This window comes from Capricornis sumatraensis, chromosome 4 (genome assembly GCF_032405125.1).
Source record: "Capricornis sumatraensis isolate serow.1 chromosome 4, serow.2, whole genome shotgun sequence".
Lineage (NCBI taxonomy): Eukaryota > Metazoa > Chordata > Mammalia > Artiodactyla > Bovidae > Capricornis > Capricornis sumatraensis.
Window position 1 is genome coordinate 145,580,133 of NC_091072.1, and position 16,144 is coordinate 145,596,276.

At 41.1% G+C, this 16,144-nt stretch overlaps 1 protein-coding gene and 1 pseudogene across 1 annotated transcript in view; both read left to right on the top strand.

Moving 5' to 3' along the window:
* The window catches only part of LOC138078775 (scavenger receptor cysteine-rich type 1 protein M130), a 122,471-nt gene that overhangs the window by 45,178 nt on the left and 61,149 nt on the right, over positions 1 to 16,144 (top strand). The gene's annotated exons all lie outside the window — the stretch shown is intronic.
* Positions 1,132 to 4,675, top strand: LOC138077660 (rho guanine nucleotide exchange factor 3-like; annotated as a pseudogene).

Consider the following 16,144-nt stretch of genomic DNA (forward strand, 5'->3'; position numbering starts at 1 on the left):
ATCTTTTTTCCCCAGTATAAACACAGACATTGAGGGTCTCTGAAGATCTCTCCCATCTGATATGATGTCACAGGACTCCTTACAGCCTTAGCCACTCTCATCAAACGGATGGTCCAGGGGAACAGATTTCGGTCTCGGAATCCCTGGGCTCTTTTGCTATCCTCACAAACAGTGGGGGATCTCCTCTCATCTCATCTTCCTTCCCTCCAAGAACTTCTGTCCTTGGTGACTCCAGGGGACAGCCTGAAATAAGAAGAAAATTGCTTGATGATGCCTGTGACCCAGAAGAAGGATAGCATCCATTTTAGAGAGCAGGAACGATGGGAGAGATACAGACTGTAAAAATTTCTGTACATCATCAAACACTCAGAACCATTCTGTCAGGACATACCTTTAAGTAGATAAATTAAGATTTTTTAGTTGGAGTTTCAATATCAAGCTCTCAAAAGCTAATAGAATGAATATACAGAGAAATAGAAAGATATAGTAGACCTGAAAAGCACTATGAACAATTCAACATAGTTAAGATTTATACGATTTTCACACAACAGAAGGATATAAATTCTATCCAAGTTCCCATAGACTGTAAACTAAGAGATACTGGAAACACATCCAGGGACAGAAAACAAGATGTAAAAATTTTATGATCTAAAGGTATTGAAATCATACAGAACCTGTTCTCTTATCACTGTGGAATTCTGTTAGAAATAAGTTATCAAAAGGTATTGAAAGTAGCCCACATATTTTTAAGTGCAATGTGATATTTACCAAGAGAAATCTTTGATTTAGCCACTGAAACCCTCACTAAAGTTAAAAGACTGAAAAAACACAGAGGGTGACTGCAGAGAAGAAAGCATTCAACTGAGAAATTAATATCAGGACAGGACTTTATGACTCTTGGCCCAGAGTCTGAGGAAAAGTTGTCACAAGAAAGGACTATTTCCCAAGGTGAATATACCAGAAATGGAAGAGAGGAAAGCATAGCTCTAAAACTGTCATTGTCATTCCAAAGTGACAGACTGACCATTTCCTTGTGACTTGTCCCAATTCCTAAAATATCTGTGCAGATAATCCCAAACTTTATAATAGGAGTTGCCATGTGAGCTATAGAAAAGTCACTCTTCACCAGAAGGCTCACAACTTTTCACCTTATACAGCAAAAGCAACAACTTTCTAATCTGTTAATTAAACACATTATAGGTTCAACTGCTGACCTTGAGCAGCTGGCGTCTGCAGTGTGCATGCTCAGTTGCTAAGTCATGTCTGACTCTCTGCGACCCTATGGACTGTAGCCCGCCAGGCTCCTAGGTCCATGGGATTCTCCAGGCAAGCATACTGGAGTGGGTCGCCATTTCCTCCTCCAGGGGATGTAGGTCCTGACCCAGGAATCAAACCTGTGTCTCTTGCATCTCCTGTATTGGCTGATGGATTCTTTACCACTCGCACCACCTCGGAAGCCCCTGAGAAGCTGGAGACCCAGCAAAAGGGAGAGTAACCCCTCCTGACCAGAGACACTAGCCTTCAGTCTCAAACTCAGCAGCCCTGTGACCTTGAGCAAGGCACTTCACCTCTCCAAGGTGTCTTCTTGGAGTTTCTGTCAGCATCTCTCACAGTCTGCTCCTCAGAGCATGATTGCCTCCAAACATTAATAAGCACCGAAGGGGAAAATGGGGCCCGTTGCCAAACTTGTTCGGCCATTGCTGACTTCGGCTCAGACAAGCGTGACCTTCCTCATGGGACCCAACAGAGCCTGTAAAAGGCCTAAACGGCAGCGGCAGAACAACTTTCCCATGTTTCCATCTCCTAAAGCCTGGAATCTCAGAGGGAGTCACATCCCTTGCCAACCTCATCCCACCTGTGAAGGCCACGCTGTTAAAGCGCTTCAGCCAAACCCTGCAGCAGTCCATCAGCTTCCGCAGTGAGAGCCGTCCCGACCTCCTGGGCCCCCGACCCTGGTCCAGGAATGCTGCCCCCTCGAGCACAAAGCGAAGAGACAGCAAGCTGTGGAGTGAGACCTTCGATGTGTGCGTCAATCAGATGCTCACGTCCAAGGAAATAAAAGGGCAGGAGGCGATCTTGGAGCTTTCTCAAAGAGAAGATTTAATAGAGGACTTGAAATTGGCAAAAAAGGCCTATCACGACCCTATGCTGAAATTCTCCATAATGACAGAACAGGAGTTGAATCAAATTTTTGGAACACTGGACTCCCTGATTCCTCTCCATGAAGACCTCCTTAGTCAGCTTCGAAATGTCCGCAAGCCTGATGGCTCGACTGAGCACTTCGGTCCCATCCTCGTGGGCTGGCTGCCTTGTCTCAGCACCTACGACAGCTACTGCAGCAATCAAGTAGCTGCCAAAGCTCTGCTGGATCACAAAAAACAAGATCACCGAGTCCAAGATTTCCTGCAGCGATGTTTAGAATCCCCCTTTAGCCAAAAACTAGATCTCTGGAATTTCCTGGATATTCCAAGAAGCCATCTGGTGAAATACCCTCTGCTTCTTTGAGAAATCTTGAGACACACACCAAATGATAATCCAGATCAGCAGCACCTGGAAGAAGCTATAAACATCACTCAGGGAACTGTGGCAGAAATCAACACCAAGAGTGGAGAATCTGAATGCCGCTATTATAAAGAGCGACTTCTTTACTTGGAGGAAGGCCAGAAAGACTCAAAGGTGCTGTGTTGTTATGGTGAACTGAAGAACAACTGGGGCGTGAAACTACATGTCTTTCTCTTCCAAGAAGTGCTTGTTATCACCCTCGCCGTTACCCACAATGAGTAGCTCTGCTACCAGCTGTACCGGCAGCCTATCCCCATGAATGACCTCCTGCTGGAAGACTTGCAGGATGGGGAAGTGAGGCTGGGCGGCTCCCTGCATGGGGCATTCAGCAACAATGAGAGAATTAAAAACTTCTTCAGAGTGAGTTTCAAAAATGGATCCCAAAGTCAGACCCACTCATTACAAGCCAATGACACATTCAACAAACAGCAGTGGCTCAACTGTATTCGCCAAGCCAAACAAACAGTTCTGTGTGCCACGGGGCAGGCTGCGGTCCTTGATTCTGAGGGACCATTCCTAGATCCTGCCACCGGGAGCAGGGAGCCATGGGGAGAAACAAAACTTGAGCAGATGGACCAATCAGACAGTGAATCGGATTGTAGCATGGACATGAATGAGGTCAGCCTCGACTGTGAGCACATGGAACAGACAGAGTCTTCCTGTGGGAACAGCAGGCATGTTGAAAGCAACGTCTGACAGAAGCGTGTGCTTCCTGGAAGTCGCTCTGTGTCTTACCTGTACAGTATTTGCATTCCACATGTGGAACGGTTTGGAGAAGCACTTTTTCACACTTTTGTGACCGTGTTGACCCAGTCTCTTCTGTCTGTACTTTTTTGTCTCTAGTACTGTAACTGTCAACTTGTGTCAGCTGGAATCTTTGGCAACTGTTACCCTGTACTGTTTTTCCCAAGTGTCTGGATGGGTGGATATGTACTTGAACAAGTTATCAATATTTTCACTGGTCCTGCTGGATTTCAAAAAATAGAAAATAACCTCTAATCTGCTGTTTCATATAGATTACTTTTCAAGGGTCTTGCAAATAAGGCATGAGGAAGTTACCTGTGTAATCATTATGGTATTTGAAGGAAACCGGGAAAGATCATTGTTTCAAGTTAAATCGGTCCGATATCATCCAACCAAAAAGCAGGAAAACATCCCTGGGGATTCTGAAGGTTTGATTTCACAAAGGGAGAAGCACTCTCTTAACCTTACAATTTCATCCAGTACAAATCTGATGCAATAATTTACTAGGACATGAAATAGAGTCTGACCTTAAAAGGATCAGCACAAAAGTGGCTGTCAGCTCTGAATCTTGAACTGAAGTGTATATTGTTTCAGGAGGTCTCTGCCATAGATGCTGGCTGGCCTTAGATAGGTATTTCTAGCCTAAAACATCAGAACAGAACTCACCGGGCCTGGGAAAACCTGGCAGGAATAGCAGAAAGGCCCTCTTCACTTTGTTTCACCTGTCTCAGCCCACTCATATTTTAGAGCATGAATGAACAGATGACGGAGTGGCTGTGGCTGCGTCAGTGACTCTGTTTACAGAAACATGTGAGAAGAAGAATTTGGAAGAAGTCCTCCATCATGACCTTGTGTTGGAAGCATTAAAAAAGAAAAGCAAAGTCCAGTGTCCTTCTGGGAAAGATCAGAGCCTGGGGTTTTCCTGCTCCACTTTCGAGTCATCATTTGCCATCACTGGCTTTGTGCTGGGATCAGAATCATAATTACATTCTCCAGAGGCTGACTTAATTAACTCCGTCATCAATCAGCATCAGTTGGCCAAACGAGTAACCTTTTTGTCCAGCCTTGATTTACAATGTAGGGTGAGCCCCAGACCTTTGAAAAAAAGTTAACTGAATACACAGAAAAGCTCTGTGTGAGTGTAAATGTTAAAGATGACTTGTGCAAAATTGTACCCACACCAGCACTAGTAGTAATGATTCTAAATTATTGCCAAAAAGCTTTTTTTAAAATCTGTGTCTTTCAAGTTTACACAAAGGAGAGCAGTAAATACTATGTTGTCATTTTAGTATGTACATCTATCATGTGCATTCAGAAAGCTGTGTAACGAGGTTTATCAATGTAAAAACAAGGTATAGTACTTATTTTTCAAAAATAAAAGAAGCCATCAATTTTACCCTGTAAAACATATTTCTGTATTTATAGATTTTAAACTTAGTGAATTTTTATTTCTATTACAAGTTTATTTAAAACTACTTTTTTCTTAAGTTGATATTGATTTACCAACTGACTGACTGAATCTGCTGCAGACAGAAGCAGAGAAAAGCCAAGAATAGTTGTTTGATGGTGAAGAAAAGAAGGAATCATTCTTTGAAGGAGCCATCGGCCGCTTTGGGCAGCATGTTGAGAAAAGAGATCTGTCAAGGACTGGCCTATGAGAAGAAAATCAATGAATGTTTTCATGAAATGAATGATTTGTATAATGGCCTTAGACTTTTCTGGAAGCATTTCAAATAAACTACATTAAAAATGTCAAAAAAAAAAAAAAGACATTATAGCTGATATAGGAACCTGGAATGTCAGGTCCATGAATCAAGACAAATTGGAAGTGGTCAAACAAGAGATGGCAAGGGTGAATGTCGACATTCTAGGAATCAGCGAACTAAAATGGACTGGAATGGGTGAATAACTCAGATGACCATTACATCTACTACTTTGGGCAGGAATCCCTCAGAAGAAATGGAGTAGCCATCATGGTCAACAAAAGAGTCCGAAATGCAGTACTTGGATGCAATCTCAAAAACAACAGAATGATCTCTGTTCTTCTCCAAGGCAAACCATTCTATATCACAGTTATCCAAATCTATGCCCCAACCAGTAATGCTGAAGAAACTGAAGTTGAGTGGTTTTATGAAGACCTACAAGATCTTTTAGAACTAACACCCAAAAAAGATGTCCTTTTCATTATAGGGGACTGGAATGCAAAAGTAGGAAGTCAAGAAACACCTGGAGTAACAGGCAAATTTGGCCTTGGAGTGCAAAATGAAGCAGGGCAAAGACTAATAGAGTTTTGCCCAGAAAATGCACTGGTCATAGCAAACACCCTCTTCCAACAACACAAGAGAAGACTCTACACATGGACATCACCAGATGGTCAACACCAAAATCAGATTGATCATATTCTTTGGAGCCAAAGATGGAGAAGCTCTATACAGTCAACAAAAACAAGACCAGGAGCTGACTGTGGCTCAGATCATGAACTCCTTATTGCCAAATTCAGACTTAAATTGAAGAAAGTAGGGAAAACCGCTAGACCACTCAGGTAAGACCTAAATCAAATTCCTTATTATTATGCAGTGGAAGTGAGAAATAGATTTAAGGGCCTAGATCTGATAGATAGAGTGCCTGATGAACTATGGAATGAGGTTTGTGACATTGTGCAGGAGACAGGGATCAAGACCATCCCCATGGAAAAGAAATGCAGAAAAGCAAAATGGCTGTCTGGGGAAGCCTTACAAATAGCTGTGAAAAGAAGATAGGCAAAAAGCAAAGGAGAAAAGGAAAGATATAAGCATCTGAATGCAGAGTTCCAAAGAATAGCAAGAAGAGATAAGAAAGCCTTCTTCAGTGATCAATGCAAAGAAATAGAGGAAAACAACAGAATGGGAAAGACTAGAGATCTCTTCAAGAAAATTAGAGATACCAAGGGAACATTTCATGCAAAGATGGGCTCGATAAAGGACAGAAATGGTAGGGACCTAACAGAAGCAGAAGATACTAAGAAGAGGTGGCAAGAATACATGGAAGAACTGTACAAAAAAGATCTTCACGACCCAGATAATCATGATGATGTGATCACTAATCTAGAGCCAGACATCTTGGAAAGTGAAGTCAAGTGGGCCTTAGAAAGCATCACTACGAACAAAGCTAGTGGAGGTGATGGAATTCCGGTTGAGCTGTTTCAAATCCTGGAAGATGATGCTGTGAAAGTGCTGCACTCAATATGCCAGCAAGTTTGGAAAACTCAGCAGTGGCCACAGGACTGGAAAAGGTCAGTTTTCATCCCAATCCCAAAGAAAGGCAATGCAAAAGAATGCTCAAACTACCTCACAATTGCACTCATCTCACATGCTAGTAAAGTAATGCTCAAAATTCTCCAAGCCAGGCTTCAGCAATACGTGAACCATGAACTCCCTGATGTTCAAGCTGGATTTAGAAAAGGCAGAGGAACCAGAGATCAAATTGCCAACATCTGCTGAATCATGGAAAAAGCAAGAGAGTTCCAGAAAAACATCTATTTCTGCTTTATTGACTATGCCAAAGCCTTTGACTGTGTAGATCACAATAAACTGTGGAAAATTCTGAAAGAGTTGGGAATACCAGACCACCTAACCTGCCTCTTGAGAAACCTGTATGCAGGTCAGGAAGCAACAGTTAGAACTGGACATGGAACAACAGACTGGTTCCAAATAGGAAAAGGAGCACATCAAGGGTGTATATTGTCACCCTGCTTATTTAACTTATATGCAGAGTACATCATGAGAAACGCTGGACTGGAAGAAACACAAGCTGGAATCAAGATTGCCGGGAGAAATATCAATAACCTCAGATATGCAGATGACACCACCCTTATGGCAGAAAGTGAAGAGGAGCTAAAAAGCCTCTCGATGAAAGTGAAAGAGGAGAGTGAAAAAGTTGGCTTAAAGCTCAACATTCAGAAAACGAAGATCATGGCATCTGGTCCCATCACTTCATGGGAAATAGATGGGGAAACAGTAGAAACAGTGTCAGACTTAATTTTTTTGGGCTCCAAAATCACTGCAGATGGTGACTGCAGCCATGAAATTAAAAGGTGCTTACTCCTTGGAAGAAAAGTTATGACCAACCTAGATAGCATATTCAAAAGCAGAGACATTACTTTGCCAACAAAGGTCCGTCTAGTCAAGGCTATGGTTTTTCCTGTGGTCATGTACGGATGTGAGAGTTGGACTGTGAAGAAGGCTGAGCGCCGAAGAATTGATGCTTTTGAACTGTGGTGTTGGAGAAGACTCCTGAGAGTCCCTTGGACTGCAAGGAGATCCAACCAGTCCATTCTGAAGGAGATCAACCCTGGGATTTCTTTGGAAGGAATGATGCTAAAGCTGAAACTCCAGTACTTTGGCCACCTCATGCGAAGAGTTGACTCATTGGAAAAGAATCTGATGCTGGGAGAGATTCGGGGCAGGAGGAGAAGGGGACGACCGAGGATGAGATGGCTGGATGGCATCACGGACTCGATGGACGTGAGTCTGAGTGAACTCCGGGAGATGGTGATGGACAGGGAGGCGTGGCGTGCTGCGATTCATGGGGTCGCGAAGAGTCAGACACGACTGAGCGACTGAACTAACTATAGCTGATATTTGCTACCTCAGTTCTCATAAGGTTCTATGAGCATCTAAGGAAATCTGCTGGAGAAGGCAATGGCAACCCACTCCAGCACTATTGCCTGGAAAATCCCATGGACGGAGGAGCCTGGTAGGCTGCAGTCTATAAGGTCGCGAAGAGTCGGACATGAATGAGCGACTTCCCTTTCACTTTTCACTTTCATGCATTGGAGAAGGAAATGGCAACCCACTCCAGTGTTCTTGCCCGGAGAATCCCAGGGACGGGGGAGCCTGGTGGGTTACCATCTATGTGGTCGCACAGAGTTGGACGCGACTGAAGTGACTTAGTAGCAGCAGCAGCAGCAGCAAAGAAAGCTGCATTAATTTCTGCCCCATCTAATCCAAGAAACTATATATTTGTAAGGGAGGTCAACCTAGTATATTAGAGGCAATGGTTATCATAAGGTAAGAAATGTCACAAAAATGTTCATACTGTGGCATCTCACCGATTTTCCATGCAGATTTGATGCAAAAATCGATGGATAGTCCATGAAACAAATATTCAAGTCTGAGAAATATGGTCATAAAAGCACATAAAAGCACAGCATCAGTTACTGAGAATGGAGGTGGAAGGAGGGTGTAACCACAGAACACAAGATCTACCCAGCCTCTATGAGGACACAGAAATGACAGAAATGTCTTGAAAAGGGCAGGCTTGATGTATGAGAGAGATAGGAGCCCACTCAGATTTTCTAACATCAGAAAAGATAGCTGTACTTTCCTCAGTCCCTTAGAGAGCCTTAGCTGACAAACCTGTACCCCTCCATGAGAGAGACACTTCTTCACTCAGCAATGGAAAAGGAACCCTGTCAGAAAAAGCTGCTCATTCGACATCACTTAGGGAATTTTGTGTGCTGACTTTGGACTCTAAGGGCAGACAAAGGTCTCAAGGACAGTGGCAGTAGTGGGGAAGTAGAGACATTTGTACAGATGACTGTGTTACAGTGACTTCATGTGAAGTTTGGGACAATTCACTTTAATTTTTCCAACTGTGTGTGTGCTCAGTATGGCTCATTCATGTCTAACTCTTTGGGACCTCATGGACTGTAGCCTGCCAGGCTCATCTGTCTATGGAATTTTCCAGGCAGGAGTACTGGAGTGAGTTGCCATTTCCTTCTTCAGGGGAGCTTCCCAACCCAAGGATCAAACCCACTTCTCCTGTGTCTCCTGCGTTGGCAGGTGGATTCTTTACCCTGAACCACCTGGGAAGCCCAAACATGTCCAACTACAATGACTAATTATATATTCTCAAGTTATGTAATGTCAGTGTTGGGCTAGACATTTTGGTTGTTGATAATTAAAAACAGTGATCTACTTTATGTTACCTCAAAGCAACTCAATAGCCTTTTACAGACTAGGCATTTAAATATTGTGTGAGGGAAACCTGCTCAGAGTATTTGTAGGACATGTGACATTAATATTGAGGGAGCGACATAATGGATTCAGGGAACCCAAGAATCCTGGATGTCATCTTTCAATGATGTCACAAGGGAGCCGTTAAACAGAAACCACCCTTTTCTGGAGAGGCAGGTCATTTGACATTCACAGGCTGCAGGATTTATGGTCAACAGGTGGTCAGAATGTCTCCTAGAAAAATGGACTTTCAGTCTTCCAGGTGTGTTTGTATTATGATATATCTTATCCCTTATTATTACCACAAAGACAACTTTATAGGAAGTGCCTGGAGATGAGGCACTTTGTTTTTCATTGTCTAGCATAAAAAACAAACAAACAAAGGTAGCTTAGTCACTGAGTCACTTGAGAGGGAACCTTGATAAGATGAGGAACATCCCAAATGTAGATGAGAAAAGAGAAATCTTTTCACTTACAGGAGCTCCTAAATAACAAGCTTATTTTGAACTTGAGGCAGCTGTCTCACTGAGGCCAGAGTTTGGTGTTCTCAGCTGTCTAGCACATGGACCATGGGAGTAACTAGACTGCCAGCCTATGGCCATATGAACCCAAAGGTGAAGGGCAAAGGATTCTCACCTGGTCTTCCTAGATCGTCTATCTTCATGTCATCATTTTCTTTATCCTTATGGACAATATTGTGCAGAGTAAACCTGCATTTGAGCAAGACTAAGACAAAGCATGCTGGGTCAGACAACATCATCTGGAAATTCCATCATATATTCCCAGTTCCACAGGGTTCCTTGTATCCTTAAACCTGGGCATTATATAAGCTCAGGCACGGCCCCAGATACTTCCTCATCTTTCACAGGTACATCAGGAATGGAGTGCTTAGCCCGATCCTGACCCAAGTTCTGCAAGTACCTCTATCACATAGAAGATTGTAATTCTAAGATCTTCAGCTCAGGGTCATTGAGGCCTTGGAGATTAGAGAAGAGTAGATATTTCCCCTCATGTTCCCCACATTATAATATGTAACTTCTTCTCTCTCCATACACACATTCTCTCACTATAATTTTCCTGTGCCCTAAAGCCCACTGTGGCACTTACATTTCTTTACATGTTGGTCTATCTCAAGTAAAAAGGGAGAAAACCTGACAAAGAGAAAAAAGATAAAGAGCATAGAAAACAGGGCATAGAGCCAAGGAACACCATTTGGGGATAAACTGGCCCCTGGTACAACTTCCTCCATCGAGGTCTGAGGACACAGAATCCTGTGCCTCAGCTCTCTCGCCTCCTAGGTGACGAAGGTGATGATGTCACAGCTTCAGGCACAATGGGAGATGGAGACATGGATGGGGATTGGCCAAGCCTCATCCCATAGGTGCTAGAAAGAAGCAGGCAACCTTAGGGAGCTTCACTTCCATCACTTCCAGTGAATCAAAAATACTAGATGATCAGGTTAGACCAGGGAGAAGGTAGATTTTCATCACTCATATTCAGAATGTGCCTCTCACAGCATTGGCGACATATCCAATCACAAAATGAAGAAACTAATTTCTTTAGACTTTGCAGCCCTAGAGCCAGTCTTGTTCAGCAGAATAATGTCTAACTTAAAAGACCAAATAAAAGACAGGTTTTCCCTGCCTCAGGGAACATTGTCCCACCACTGCGCCCTCCCCCTGCTCCCCCATACACACAGCGATCTCAGTTCCTGGTCTGAACTCAGACTTCTCTAGGGTGACCGACCAGTGCAGATCCACTGGCAAGATGTTAATGTGGTTCAGTCTTTGCCAGCTCCCAAGACTGTAACATACCACCTCCAGGAGTCTCCATGCCTCACCTCCATCTGCCACGAATGTATGTTTTCTCTCAAGGTCCACAAATCCTTATTTCTCAACCAGAACAGAAAAGACATCAACCACCTAAGAATACAAAAACAAAATATGTGGCCAGTGTTGGATTGGACAAGAAAAATGAGTTCTAAAATCAAAACCAATGCAATATTGTAAAATAATTAGCCTCCAATTAAAATAAATTAAAATAAAAAAAAATCTGCTTCTCATCCAACTGAGGAAATGACACCCAGACAGAAAAGGCAAGGGTCATTATGGACTATGATATTCAGGGAGTACTTTATGAAACATTAGAGAGAAAAAAATAGCAAGCAAATGCAGTTGAAAGGAAATTAGCTATTGAAAGTCATATCGACTTCCTGATTCTGAGGCATGTAAACAGGAAACCAAAATGCCTTTGTGCCTTTATTGGCTTAATTTTTGGCTGAGTATCAGATATTAAAATTCTCCAACCTAAGTTTAAAAAAAATCTTATCAAGATAATTTGTTTAAAATCTGAAACAATATTTGTTCACGTTTTTTCACTCTCATTATTCCTAAGAACTGCACTAGGATACAGTCTACATGGTTGTGTTGTGTTGACATCTTCACACAGAAAGATGAACGATTTAGGCTAAAATAACACTTATTGACTCAAGCACAGCTTTCTCCTCCCAATAAAGCTCTTTCCTCCTTATGCACAACTCTGCAGTTTTTCATCATTTTTCATATAAAGTCTGTTTACAGCCCCTTGTGTAGGAAAAAAAATCAGGAAGAAGACAATTTAAATTGTCATAAATGAGGAGGCTTTTTAAAAAACAATATAGCATTTGCCTTATCCTTTTTACAAAGAGAGGTTTGTAAATCCGATGTTTTATTTAATGATTCAAAATATAAGTAATTAAAGGAGAACAATATAGGAACAAAGATGTTGAAATTGTATAGGAAAATGGAATAGAACCAAAAATTGGCTCACTAAAATATCTTCATGTTTTATTTTCTTCAGAAATTTCCCCCCAAGATTTGTTGAGACATAATTAACATATGGCATTGTGTAAGTTTAAGATATACAACATGATGCTTTGGTACATATATATATAGTTAAAAAAATACATTTATTTATTGCATAAGGTCAAGGCCAAAGTCTATGATCATTATATATATATATACATGTTCTCCTCAAGGATTTTTAGTCATAAAAGTCTAAAAAAAAGTTTATGATTTTTAGTCATAAAAGTCATCAAGTTTCAGGTCATACATTTGAGCCTTTAATCTATTTTTAGTTAATTTATAGATGTAAGTAAAGGGATCTTGTTCTATTCATTTGCTTGTGAATATCATTTTACCACCACCATTTTTTAAAAGATTTTTTTGATGTGGACCATTTAAAAAATATTTATTGAATTTATTGCAATGCTGTTTCTGTTTTTTTGTTTTCTTTCTTTTTTTTTTTTTGGCCTAGAGGCATGTGAGATCTTAGCTCCATGACCAGGGATTGAACCTGTACCCCTGCATTAACCACTGGACCACCGGGAGAAGTCCCACCAACACCATTTATTGAATAGACAATTGCTTCCTAATTGTGTGTTCATAGTACCCTTGTTGAAGATTAGCTGAACACTTATAAGAAAACACATTTCTAATAGAATGAACATAAATGGCCCAACAATAGCTTGCCAGTAGGTGTAGAAATTTGTAAGCCACTTTAAAAAATCACTTGCTGAGATTTGCAAACTATACACCTACTGTACCCTATAACCCTGCTGTTTCTTTTCTGAGTATATTCCTAAACAAAGCTTTCATCAATTTTGAGTAATAGTGGCTGACATGAATATACTTATACATGTGTTTTGGTAGAGAGATTAACTCATTTTTTGCTTCCGTATTATACAACTCTCATATCAGATTCATTTATAATAGCCAAAAACTAGAATAATTCAGTATTGAAAACACTAATAAATTCTGATAGAGACTTGCATTATAATAATAGCAATTAAAAAATACTGCTAAATGTAGTAACATATTTGAATTTCACAGACATACTATCTTGCAGGAAAAGGCAGGCCAAAAGAAATTTTCACTGTTCAAATGGCTCAGTTGCAGAAAAAACAAATTAGTGATAAGAGGTCAGTATAGTGGTGGGCAGAGAAAGTAGACAAGAGAGTGTCTTCCCTGCTATAGAAAATATTCTTTACTAAATAAATGTACAGGTATAGTTATGTATCAGTTCTTTAGTTATATACTTATTATTTGTGAAATTTGCTTTACATAAGTTAACTCCATAAAAAAGAAAATTAATATTGTTCAAGGCTTTTTAAAGGAGCTGGGTTTTCCCCTCTATTTTCTGGTACTTCTGTTTTAAAAATTTAAATAATAATTATTGTTTGAGAGTTTGATGAAATGTACTAGTAAAACCATCTAATCCTGTAAGTTTTGTTGAGAAAACTGATCTTTGAAAAGCATTTCAGTTCCATTATATTTATTATTGAATTCAGTTTCACTGTTTCTTCTTGTGTTAATGGCAGAATTATATACATGTATGTATTTGATACGATTGTGGACTTACATATTTCTCTCTCACTTAGGACTGATACTTTTAGCTGTACATACAATTTCAGATTCAATGCTTTTATCCTTTTAAAGATATTGCTTTATTGTCTTGTACGTGATGTTGCTACCGATAACTTCAGAGTCAATCTGATTCTTACTTCTGGGCAGATGATGTACCATTTTTTTCTGGAAATTTTACTTTGCCACTTAAAAAAGTTTCTATGTAGTGTGGGTGTGAATATTTTCCTTATTTCACTGGTAATCTACAAATCCTTTCAAAATGAGACCTTACTTATTTTTCAAAATTCTGTACAATTTATATCTATTAGTTTTTCAAATTCCTTTCTCTCTAGTTTTATGTTTTTTAAGTTTTTTATTTTTTCTGGAATCCTCTTAAGTATGTATGCTGTCTCTTCAGTCACATCTGACTCTTTGTAGCCCCATGGACTGTAGCCTGCCAGGCCCCTCTGTCCACGGGATTCTCCAGGAAAGAATACTGGAGTAGGTTGCCATGCCCTCCTCCAGGGGACCTTCCCCGCTCAGGGATTGAACCTGCATCTCTTTGTCTCCTGTATTGGCAGGCAGTTTCTTTACCACTGGTGCCTGCTGTGAAGCCCCCTTAACTATATGGTGATGCTTTACTCCTGTCCTCCGGATCACTTACCATTTTTGTTTTATTTTCTACCTCTTTATTTTTTTCTCTTGTCTTCTTGGAAGATCACTCAAATTGATATTCCAACTTACACACTTGTTCTTCATCCAGGTTCATCCTACTTATTTCCTAATTGTCTATTTTAACTTTCCAGCTAAGTAGCACTTTTGTGCTTGCCCGATATTCATCATGGACACAGTGAGTAGCTTCAGTTGCTACTACAGATTTCTGTGGCTATAAAACAAGTGATAAAATGAACTGGGGGAAATGCAAGATCAGAGCTTTCCTCTGGTCTCCACATACAGCTTTCTTTCCATGCTGCAGCCACCCACCAGCCTTTACCTGGTCCACCTCTCTCCACTCACCAGTTCTGTCTGAGTTCAGCGTACACAGGGGATGTTTCTTTTTCTTTCTTTCTTTCTTTTTTTTGCTCACTGAGCCTTTGTTGCAGCGTGGGTATGTGGGCTCAGTAGTTGCAGCCACCAGGCTTAATTACCTCCACAGCTTATGGGATCTTAGTTCCCTGACAGGTGATTGCACCTCTGTCCCCTGATTGGAAGGTAGATTCTCAACCACTGGACCCCCAGGGAAGTCCCTGATGTGGTCATTTCTTTGGATACTTATTTCCCATTTGTCTCTGTCATTTCTCCAGAATTGATTTTGGAAATCAGAGTTGATTTGGGAAGTTAGCAGCCTCTGTTAGTTGAACATTTTGGCAGGAATAGGGCACTGTGGCCTGTAAAAGAAATGATGCCATTGAAGAAGAAATATTTGAGAACACAATGCACATGTGTCTTTTTTTTGAGCCAAACTAAATGGAATATGATCAATAAGGTGTAGAGTTCAAATTTATAAAGTCATAATTACCTGTTTATCTCTATGAATGATCCATGGTAAGGCTGCCAGTTTAGGAGATTCTGTAGATACTGTAGCTCTTTCAGAGCAATGGTAGACATACAGAGAGTGCACCTCACATGTCTGCCAAGTGGAGACCAGCGGGGCCTCTCACACTGCCGTTAATCAGATATTACTAAAGGGGCAGGATGTTTTTCTGTTCATCATTAGGCCAATTTGCGATTGTAACCACAGTGGTATTTAACAGGAAGGAAAGTTTGCTGTATCAAAAGAAAGAACAGCTGTTGCTTTTGCATTCAGGAGTAGGAGGTGGGTTGTGGGTAACAGTATGTGTGTGAACTCAGTAGCATACGACTCTTCAACCCCAGGGACTGTAGCCTGCCAGGCTCTTCTGTCCATGAGATTTCCCTGGCAAGGATACTGGAGTGGGTAGCCATTTCCTTATGCAGGAGATCTTTCCAACTCAGGGATCAAACGTGTGTCTCTTGCACCTCTTGCATTGGCAGGTGGATTTTTTACCAGTATGCAACCTGGTAATAGTAAACGCTAACACTCTATGTGTGTATTTTATTATCCATTTATTTGTACGTTGGTGTCAATATCCAAATACTATAATTGAAAGTACATTCCTTATAGCAAGTCTGCTCCATGGACAAGGTTCCTGGGTGTACCTCCTAACTAATATGTTTCTATGCTATCAATTAAATGCTGCCAGCTTCCTTTACAGAAAGGCAGACAGTCCTGCCAGACTGAAGCGCAGAGCTGGCCTAACCTCCAGATAGGCAGAATGTGCAAATGCTATTTAGTGGAATGAAACTGTGCTCAAAGATACCTTAAATATGAGAATCAGGGAACCAAAAGCTGGCCAGAGAGTGACAGCTGAAAGGATAAACCGATTCTCTGATCTCCTGTCCAGGAAGCAAGTATACAGTCTGAAGTGGACATAATTCTTC